Raw genomic sequence first — 11581 nt, forward strand, 5'->3', positions numbered from 1 at the left:
AGTACAGAACGCTGTCTCGCTAAATGACATCGTTATTTAAGGTTTCATGATGCTTGCATGCGCTTTCACGAGAATATCACAATATAGCAGTTTCGCACTTGTAACGGTACAAGACGCACTATCTGGCTAGTTCACGCCATGTTGTGTGCTTTCACAATATTTCAGCTATCACAGTTTCGTACTCGCAACAAAACAACACTATCTCTTTAGACGGGGTCGTTTTTTGTGGTTTCACGACGCTACCTAGCTTGAACTAACATAAACCAACCTAACCTAACCTTCGCAATTTTATCGTTAGAAAACATTTTACTCGCTACTTTACTATGCTTTCTGCAACATTTCGACGGTTTCATGCTCTTTCACATTAGATGTCGCAGTTTCCGACTTGTTATGGTGAAAAACACTGCATCTCAATAGCTGACATTGTTTAATGTGGTTTTACAACGCTTCATAACTTAACCTAACCCAACCGTCGCAATTCAATCTAATAAACGCTCTGTTACACTGTTTCGCTCACAATTACGATATTTGCATGACCTCACAGTTTTTCACTAACTTAGTACAGAAGAGAACGCTGTATCTCGCTAAATGACATCGTTATTTAAGGTTTCATGATGCTTGCATGCGCTTTCACGTGAATATCACAATATAGCAGTTTCGCACTTGTAACGGTACGAGACGCACTATCTGGCTAGTTCACGCCGTGTTGTGTGCTTTCACAATATTTCAGCTATCACAGTTTCGTACTCGCAACAAAACAACACTATCTCGTTAGACGAGGTCGTTTTTTGTGGTTTCACGACGCTATCTAGCTTGAACTAATATAACCCAACCTAACCTAACCTTCACAATTCTATCGTTAGAAAACGTTTTTCTCGCTACTTTACAATGCTTTCTGCAACATTACGACGGTTTCATGCGCTTTCACAATAGATGTCACAGTTTCCGAGTTGTATTGGTAAAAACACTGCATCTCAATAGCTGACATTGCCTAATGCAGTTTTACAACGCTTCATAACTTAACCTAACCTAACCTTCGCACTTCTATCTAATAAACGCTCTGTTACACTGTTTCGCTCTCAATTACGTTAGTTCCATGACCTCACAGTTTTTCACCAACTTAGTACAGTACAGAACGCTGTATCTCGCTAAATGACATCATTATTTAAGGTTTCACGTTGCTTGCATGCGCTTTCACGAGAATATCACAATATAGCAGGTTCGCAATTGTAACGGTACAAGACGCACAATCTGGCTAGTTCGCGCCGTGTTGTGTGCTTTCACAATGTTTCAGCTATCACAGTTTCGTACTCGCAACAAAACAACATTATCTCGTTAGACTAAATCGTTTTTGGTGGTTTCACGACGCCACCTAGCTTAAACTAACATAACCCAACCTAACCTAACATTCACAATTATATTGTTAGAAAACGTTTTACTGGCTACTTTACAATGCTTTCTGCAGCATTACGACGGTTTCATGCGCTTTCACAATTGATGTGACAGTTACCGACTTGTATTGATGAAAACACTGCATCTCAATAGCTGACATTACTTAATGCAGTTTTACAACACTTCATAACTTGACCTAACCTAGCCTTCGCACTTCTAATAAACGCTCTGTTACACTGTTTCGCTCACAATTACAATATTTGCATGACCTCACAGTTTTTCACCAACTTAGTACAGTACAGAACGCTGTCTCGCTAAATGACATCGTTATTGATGGTTTCACGATGCTTGCATGCGCTTTCACGAGAATATCACAATATAGCAGTTTCGCATTTGTAAAGGTACAAGACGCACTATCTTGCTAGTTCACGCCGTGTTGTGTGCTTTCACAATAGTTCAGCTATCACAGTTTCGTACTCGCAACAAAACAACACTATCTTGTTAGATGAGGTCGTTTTTGGTGGTTTCACGACACTACCTAGCTTAAACTAACATAACCCAACCTAACCTAACCTTCACAATTCTATCGTTAGAAAACGTTTTACTCGCTACTTTAGAATGCTTTCTGCAACATTATGACTGTTTCATGCGCTTTCACAATAGATGTCGCAGTTTCCGACTTGTAATGGTGAAACCACTGCATCTCAATAGCTGACATTGCGTAATGCAGTTCTACAACGCTTCATAACTTGACCTAACCTAACCTTCGCACATCTATCTAATAAACGCTCTGTTACACTGTTTCGCTCACAATTACGATATTTGCATGACCTCACAGTTTTTCATTAACTTAGTACAGTACAGAACGCTGTCTCGCTAAATGACATCGTTATTTAAGGTTTCATGATGCTTGCATGCGCTTTCACGAGAATATCACAATATAGCAGTTTCGCACTTGTAACGGTACAAGACGCACTATCTGGCTAGTTAACGCCGTGTTGTGTGCTTTCACGATGTTTCAGCTATCACAGTTTCGTACTCGCAACAAAACAACACTATCTCGTTAGACTAAGTCGTTTTTGGTGGTTTCACGACGCTACCTAGCTTAAACTAAAATAACCCAACCTAACCTAACATTCACAATTATATTGTTAGAAAACGTTTTACTGGCTACTTTACAATGCTTTCTGCAGCATTACGACGGTTTCATGCGCTTTCACAATAGATGTGACAGTTTCCGACTTGTATGGATGAAAACACTGCATCTCAATAGCTGACATTGCTTAATGCAGTTTTACAACACTTCATAACTTAACCTGACCTAGCCTTCGCACTTCTAATAAACGCTCTGTTACACTGTTTCGCTCACAATTACAATATTTGCATGACCTCACAGTTTTTCACCAACTTAGTACAGTACAGAACGCTGTCTCGCTAAATGACAACGTTATTGATGGTTTCACGATGCTTGCATGCGCTTTCACGAGAATATCACAATATAGCAGTTTCGCATTTGTAAAGGTACAAGACGCACTATCTTGCTAGTTCACGCCGTGTTGTTTGCTTTCACAATAGTTCAGCTATCACAGTTTCGTACTCGCACCAAAACAACACTATCTCGCTAGATGAGGTCGTTTTTGGTGGTTTCACGACGCTACCTAGCTTAAACTAACATAACCCAACCTAACCTAACCTTCACAATTCTATCGTTAGAAAACGTTTTACTGGCTACTTTACAATGCTTTCTGCAGCATTACGACGGTTTCATGCGCTTTCACAATAGATGTCACACTTTCCGACTTGTAATGGTGAAAAACAATGCATCTCAATAGCTAACATTGTTTAATGCGGTTTCATGATGCTTCAAGTCTTGACCTAACCTAACCTTCGCACTTGTACGTAAAAGGCTCTCTCACACTGTTTCGTTCACAATTGATATATTTGCATGAACTCACAGTTTTTCACTAACTTAGTACAGTACAGAACGCTGTATCTCGCTAAATGACATCGTTATTTAAGGTTTCACGCTGCTTGCATGCGCTTTCACGAGAATACCACAATATAGCAGTTTCGCACTTGTAAAGGTACAAGACGCACTATTTGGCTAGTTCACGCAGTGTTGTGTGCTTTCACAATATTTCAGCTATCACAGTTTCGTACTCGCAACAATACAACACTATCTTGTTAGATGAGGTCGTTTTTGGTGGTTTCACGACGCTACCTAGCTTAACTAACATAACCCAACCTAACCGAACCTTCACAATTCTATCGTTAGAAAACGTTTTACTCGCTACTTTACAATACTTTCTGCAACATTATGACGGTTTCATGCGCTTTCACAATAGATGTCGCATTTTCCGACTTGTAATGGTGAAAACACTGCATCTCAATAGCTGACATTGCTTAATGCAGTTTTACAACGCTTCTTAACTGGACCTAACCTAACCTTCGCACATCTATCTAATAAACACTCTGTTACACTGTTTCGCTCACAATTACGATATTTGCATGACCTCACAGTTTTTCACCAACTTAGTACAGTACAGAACGCTGTCTCGCTAAATGACATCGTTATTCAAGGTTTCATGATGCTTGCATGCGCTTTCACGAGAATATCACAATATAGCAGTTTCGCACTTGTGACGGTACAAGACGCACTATCTGGCTAGTTCACGCCGTGTTGTGTGCTTTCACAATATTTCAGCTATCACAGTTTCGTACTCGCAACAAAACAACACTATCTTGTTAGATGAGGTCGTTTTTGGTGGTTTCACGACACTACCTAGCTTAAACTAACATAACCCAAGCTAACCTAACCTTCATAATTCTATCGTTAGAAAACGTTTTACTCGCTACTTTAGAATGCTTTCTGCAACATTTCGACGGTTTCATGCGCTTTCACATTAGATGTCGCAGTTTCCGACTTGTTATGGTGAAAAACACTGCATCTCAATAGCTGACATTGTTTATTGCGGTTTTACAACGCTTGATAACTTAACCTAACCTAACCTTCGCACTTCTATCTAATAAACGCTCTGTTACACTGTTTCGCTCCCAATTACGATATTTGTATGACCTCACAGTTTTTCACCAACTTAGTACAGTACAGAACGCTGTATCTCGCTAAATGACATCGTTATTTAAGGTTTCACGTTGCTTGCATGCGCTTTCACGAGAATACCACAATATAGCAGGTTCGCAATTGTAACGGTACAAGACGCACTATCTGGCTAGTTCGCGCCGTGTTGTATGCTTTCACAATGTTTCAGCTATCACAGTTTCGTACTCGCAACAAAACAACACTATCTCGTTAGACTAAGTCGTTTTTGGTGGTTTCACGACGCTACCTAGCTTAAACTAACATAACCCAACATAACCAAACCTTCACAATTTTATCGTTAGAAAACGTTTTACTCGCTACTGTACAATGCTTTCTGCAACATTTCGACGGTTTCATGCGCTTTCACATTAGATGTCGCAGTTTCCGACTTGTTATGGTGAAAAACACTGCATCTCAATAGCTGACATTGTTTATTGCGGTTTTACAACGCTTCATAACTTAACCTAATCTAACCTTCGCACTTCTATCTAATAAACGCTCTGTTACACTGTTTCGCTCCCAATTACGATATTTGCATGACCTCACAGTTTTTCACCAACTTAGTACAGTACAGAACGCTGTATCTCGCTAAATGACATCGTTATTTAAGGTTTCACGTTGCTTGCATGCGTTTTCACGAGAATATCACAATATAGGAGGTTCGCAATTGTAACGGTACAAGACGCACAATCTGGCTAGTTCGCGCCGTGTTGTGTGCTTTCACAATGTTTCAGCTATCACAGTTTCGTACTCGCAACAAAACAACACTATCTCGTTAGACTAAGTCGTTTTTGGTGGTTTCACGACGCTACCTAGCTTAAACTAACATAACCCAACATAACCAAACCTTCACAATTCTATCGTTAGAAAACGTTTTACTCGCTACTTTACAATGCTTTCTGCAGCATTACGACGGTTTCATGCGCTTTCACAATAGATGTCACAGTTTCCGACTTGTATTGATGAAAACACTGCATCTCAATAGCTGACATTGCTTAATGCAGTTTTACAACACTTCATAACTTAACCTAACCTAGCCTTCGCACTTCTAATAAACGCTCTGTTACACTGTTTCGCTCACAATTACAATATTTGCATGACCTCACAGTTTTTCACCAACTTAGTACAGTACATAACGCTGTCTCGCTAAATGACATCGTTATTGAAGGTTTCACGATGCTTGCATGCGCTTTCACGAGAATATCACAATATAGCAGTTTCGCATTTGTAAAGGTACAAGACGCACTATCTTGCTAGTTCACGCCGTGTTGTGTGCTTTCACAATAGTTCAGCTATCACAGTTTCGTACTCGCAACAATACAACACTATCTTGTTAGATGAGGTCGTTTTTGGTGGTTTCACGACGCTACCTAGCTTAACTAACATAACCCAACCTAACCTAACCTTCACAATTCTATCGTTAGAAAACGTTTTACTCGCTACTTTACAATACTTTCTGCAACATTATGACGGTTTCATGCGCTTTCACAATAGATGTCGCATTTTCCGACTTGTAATGGTGAAAACACTGCATCTCAATAGCTGACATTGCTTAATGCAGTTTTACAACGCTTCTTAACTGGACCTAACCTAACCTTCGCACATCTATCTAATAAACACTCTGTTACACTGTTTCGCTCACAATTACGATATTTGCATGACCTCACAGTTTTTCACCAACTTAGTACAGTACAGAACGCTGTCTCGCTAAATGACATCGTTATTCAAGGTTTCATGATGCTTGCATGCGCTTTCACGAGAATATCACAATATAGCAGTTTCGCACTTGTGACGGTACAAGACGCACTATCTGGCTAGTTCACGCCGTGTTGTGTGCTTTCACAATATTTCAGCTATCACAGTTTCGTACTCGCAACAAAACAACACTATCTTGTTAGATGAGGTCGTTTTTGGTGGTTTCACGACACTACCTAGCTTAAACTAACATAACCCAAGCTAACCTAACCTTCATAATTCTATCGTTAGAAAACGTTTTACTCGCTACTTTAGAATGCTTTCTGCAACATTTCGACGGTTTCATGCGCTTTCACATTAGATGTCGCAGTTTCCGACTTGTTATGGTGAAAAACACTGCATCTCAATAGCTGACATTGTTTATTGCGGTTTTACAACGCTTGATAACTTAACCTAACCTAACCTTCGCACTTCTATCTAATAAACGCTCTGTTACACTGTTTCGCTCCCAATTACGATATTTGTATGACCTCACAGTTTTTCACCAACTTAGTACAGTACAGAACGCTGTATCTCGCTAAATGACATCGTTATTTAAGGTTTCACGTTGCTTGCATGCGCTTTCACGAGAATATCACAATATAGCAGGTTCGCAATTGTAACGGTACAAGACGCACTATCTGGCTAGTTCGCGCCGTGTTGTATGCTTTCACAATGTTTCAGCTATCACAGTTTCGTACTCGCAACAAAACAACACTATCTCGTTAGACTAAGTCGTTTTTGGTGGTTTCACGACGCTACCTAGCTTAAACTAACATAACCCAACATAACCAAACCTTCACAATTCTATCGTTAGAAAACGTTTTACTCGCTACTTTACAATGCTTTCTGCAGCATTACGACGGTTTCATGCGCTTTCACAATAGATGTCACAGTTTCCGACTTGTATTGATGAAAACACTGCATCTCAATAGCTGACATTGCTTAATGCAGTTTTACAACACTTCATAACTTAACCTAACCTAGCCTTCGCACTTCTAATAAACGCTCTGTTACACTGTTTCGCTCACAATTACAATATTTGCATGACCTCACAGTTTTTCACCAACTTAGTACAGTACATAACGCTGTCTCGCTAAATGACATCGTTATTGAAGGTTTCACGATGCTTGCATGCGCTTTCACGAGAATATCACAATATAGCAGTTTCGCATTTGTAAAGGTACAAGACGCACTATCTTGCTAGTTCACGCCGTGTTGTGTGCTTTCACAATAGTTCAGCTATCACAGTTTCGTACTCGCAACAATACAACACTATCTTGTTAGATGAGGTGGTTTTTGGTGGTTTCACGACGCTACCTAGCTTGAACTACCATAACCCAACCCAACCTAACCTTCACAATTCTATCGTTAGAATACGTTTTACTCGCTACTTTACAATGCTTTCTGCAACATTATGACGGTTTCATGCGCTTTCACAATAGATGTCGCAGTTTCCGACTTGTAATGGTGAAAACACTGCATCTCAATAGCTGACATTGCTTAATGCAGTTTTACAACGCTTCATAACTTGACCTAACCTAACCTTCGCACATCTATCTAATAAACGCTCTGTTACACTGTTTCGCTCACAATTACAATATTTGCATGACCTCACAGTTTTTCACCAACTTAGTACAGTACAGAACGCTGTCTCGCTAAATGACATCGTTATTGAAGGTTTCAGGATGCTTGCATGCGCTTTCACGAGAATATCACAATATAGCAGTTTCGCATTTGTAAAGGTACAAGACGCACTATCTTGCTAGTTCACGCCGTGTTGTGTGCTTTCACAATAGTTCAGCTATCACAGTTTCGTACTCGCAACAAAACAACACTATCTTGTTAGACGAGGTCGTTTTTTGTGGTTTCCCGACGCTACATAGCTTAAACTAGCATAACCCAACCTAACCTAACCTTCGCAATTTTATCGTTAGAAAACATTTTACTCGCTACTTTACAATGCTTTCTGCAACATTTCGACGGTTTCATGCTCTTTCACAATAGATGTCACAGTTTCCGACTTGTTATGGTGAAAGACACTGCATCTCAATAGCTGACATTGTTAAATGCGGTGTTACAACGCTTCATAACTTAACCTAACCTAACCTTCGCAATTCAATCTAATAAACGCTCTGTTACACTGTTTCGCTCACAATTACGACATTTGCATGACCTCACAGTTTTTCACTAACTTAGTACAGTAGAGAACGCTGTATCTCGCTAAATGACATCGTTATTTAAGGTTTCATGATGCTTGCATGCGCTTTCACGAGAATATCACAATATAGCAGTTTCGCACTTGTAACGGTACAAGACGCACTACCTGGCTAGTTAACGCCGTGTTGTGTGCTTTCACAATATTTCAGCTATCACAGTTTCGTACTCGCAACAAAACAACACTATCTCGTTAGACTAAGTCGTTTTTGGTGGTTTCACGACGCTACCTAGCTTAAACTAAAATAACCCAACCTAACCTAACATTCACAATTATATTGTTAGAAAACGTTTTACTGGCTACTTTACAATGCTTTCTGCAGCATTACGACGGTTTCATGCGCTTTCACAATAGATGTGACAGTTTCCGACTTGTATGGATGAAAACACTGCATCTCAATAGCTGACATTGCTTAATGCAGTTTTACAACACTTCATAACTTAACCTGACCTAGCCTTCGCACTTCTAATAAACGCTCTGTTACACTGTTTCGCTCACAATTACAATATTTGCATGACCTCACAGTTTTTCACCAACTTAGTACAGTACAGAACGCTGTCTCGCTAAATGACATCGTTATTGATGGTTTCACGATGCTTGCATGCGCTTTCACGAGAATATCACAATATAGCAGTTTCGCATTTGTAAAGGTACAAGACGCACTATCTTGCTAGTTCACGCCGTGTTGTTTGCTTTCACAATAGTTCAGCTATCACAGTTTCGTACTCGCACCAAAACAACACTATCTCGCTAGATGAGGTCGTTTTTGGTGGTTTCACGACGCTACCTAGCTTAAACTAACATAACCCAACCTAACCTAACCTTCACAATTCTATCGTTAGAAAACGTTTTACTGGCTACTTTACAATGCTTTCTGCAGCATTACGACGGTTTCATGCGCTTTCACAATAGATGTCACACTTTCCGACTTGTAATGGTGAAAAACAATGCATCTCAATAGCTAACATTGTTTAATGCGGTTTCATGATGCTTCAAGTCTTGACCTAACCTAACCTTCGCACTTGTACGTAAAAGGCTCTCTCACACTGTTTCGTTCACAATTGATATATTTGCATGAACTCACAGTTTTTCACTAACTTAGTACAGTACAGAACGCTGTATCTCGCTAAATGACATCGTTATTTAAGGTTTCACGCTGCTTGCATGCGCTTTCACGAGAATACCACAATATAGCAGTTTCGCACTTGTAAAGGTACAAGACGCACTATTTGGCTAGTTCACGCAGTGTTGTGTGCTTTCACAATATTTCAGCTATCACAGTTTCGTACTCGCAACAATACAACACTATCTTGTTAGATGAGGTCGTTTTTGGTGGTTTCACGACGCTACCTAGCTTAACTAACATAACCCAACCTAACCTAACCTTCACAATTCTATCGTTAGAAAACGTTTTACTCGCTACTTTACAATACTTTCTGCAACATTATGACGGTTTCATGCGCTTTCACAATAGATGTCGCATTTTCCGACTTGTAATGGTGAAAACACTGCATCTCAATAGCTGACATTGCTTAATGCAGTTTTACAACGCTTCTTAACTGGACCTAACCTAACCTTCGCACATCTATCTAATAAACACTCTGTTACACTGTTTCGCTCACAATTACGATATTTGCATGACCTCACAGTTTTTCACCAACTTAGTACAGTACAGAACGCTGTCTCGCTAAATGACATCGTTATTCAAGGTTTCATGATGCTTGCATGCGCTTTCACGAGAATATCACAATATAGCAGTTTCGCACTTGTGACGGTACAAGACGAGCTATCTGGCTAGTTCACGCCGTGTTGTGTGCTTTCACAATATTTCAGCTATCACAGTTTCGTACTCGCAACAAAACAACACTATCTTGTTAGATGAGGTCGTTTTTGGTGGTTTCACGACACTACCTAGCTTAAACTAACATAACCCAAGCTAACCTAACCTTCATAATTCTATCGTTAGAAAACGTTTTACTCGCTACTTTAGAATGCTTTCTGCAACATTTCGACGGTTTCATGCGCTTTCACATTAGATGTCGCAGTTTCCGACTTGTTATGGTGAAAAACACTGCATCTCAATAGCTGACATTGTTTATTGCGGTTTTACAACGCTTGATAACTTAACCTAACCTAACCTTCGCACTTCTATCTAATAAACGCTCTGTTACACTGTTTCGCTCCCAATTACGATATTTGTATGACCTCACAGTTTTTCACCAACTTAGTACAGTACAGAACGCTGTATCTCGCTAAATGACATCGTTATTTAAGGTTTCACGTTGCTTGCATGCGCTTTCACGAGAATATCACAATATAGCAGGTTCGCAATTGTAACGGTACAAGACGCACTATCTGGCAAGTTCGCGCCGTGTTGTATGCTTTCACAATGTTTCAGCTATCACAGTTTCGTACTCGCAACAAAACAACACTATCTCGTTAGACTAAGTTGTTTTTGGTGGTTTCACGACGCTACCTAGCTTAAACTAACATAACCCAACATAACCAAACCTTCACAATTTTATCGTTAGAAAACGTTTTACTCGCTACTGTACAATGCTTTCTGCAACATTTCGACGGTTTCATGCGCTTTCACATTAGATGTCGCAGTTTCCGACTTGTTATGGTGAAAAACACTGCATCTCAATAGCTGACATTGTTTATTGCGGTTTTACAACGCTTCATAACTTAACCTAATCTAACCTTCGCACTTCTATCTAATAAACGCTCTGTTACACTGTTTCGCTCCCAATTACGATATTTGCATGACCTCACAGTTTTTCACCAACTTAGTACAGTACAGAACGCTGTATCTCGCTAAATGACATCGTTATTTAAGGTTTCACGTTGCTTGCATGCGTTTTCACGAGAATATCACAATATAGGAGGTTCGCAATTGTAACGGTACAAGACGCACAATCTGGCTAGTTCGCGCCGTGTTGTGTGCTTTCACAATGTTTCAGCTATCACAGTTTCGTACTCGCAACAAAACAACACTATCTCGTTAGACTAAGTCGTTTTTGGTGGTTTCACGACGCTACCTAGCTTAAACTAACATAACCCAACATAACCAAACCTTCACAATTCTATCGTTAGAAAACGTTTTACTCGCTACTTTACAATGCTTTCTGCAGCAT

The sequence above is a fragment of the Rhipicephalus microplus genome, unplaced genomic scaffold (genome assembly GCF_043290135.1).
Source record: "Rhipicephalus microplus isolate Deutch F79 unplaced genomic scaffold, USDA_Rmic scaffold_70, whole genome shotgun sequence".
Lineage (NCBI taxonomy): Eukaryota > Metazoa > Arthropoda > Arachnida > Ixodida > Ixodidae > Rhipicephalus > Rhipicephalus microplus.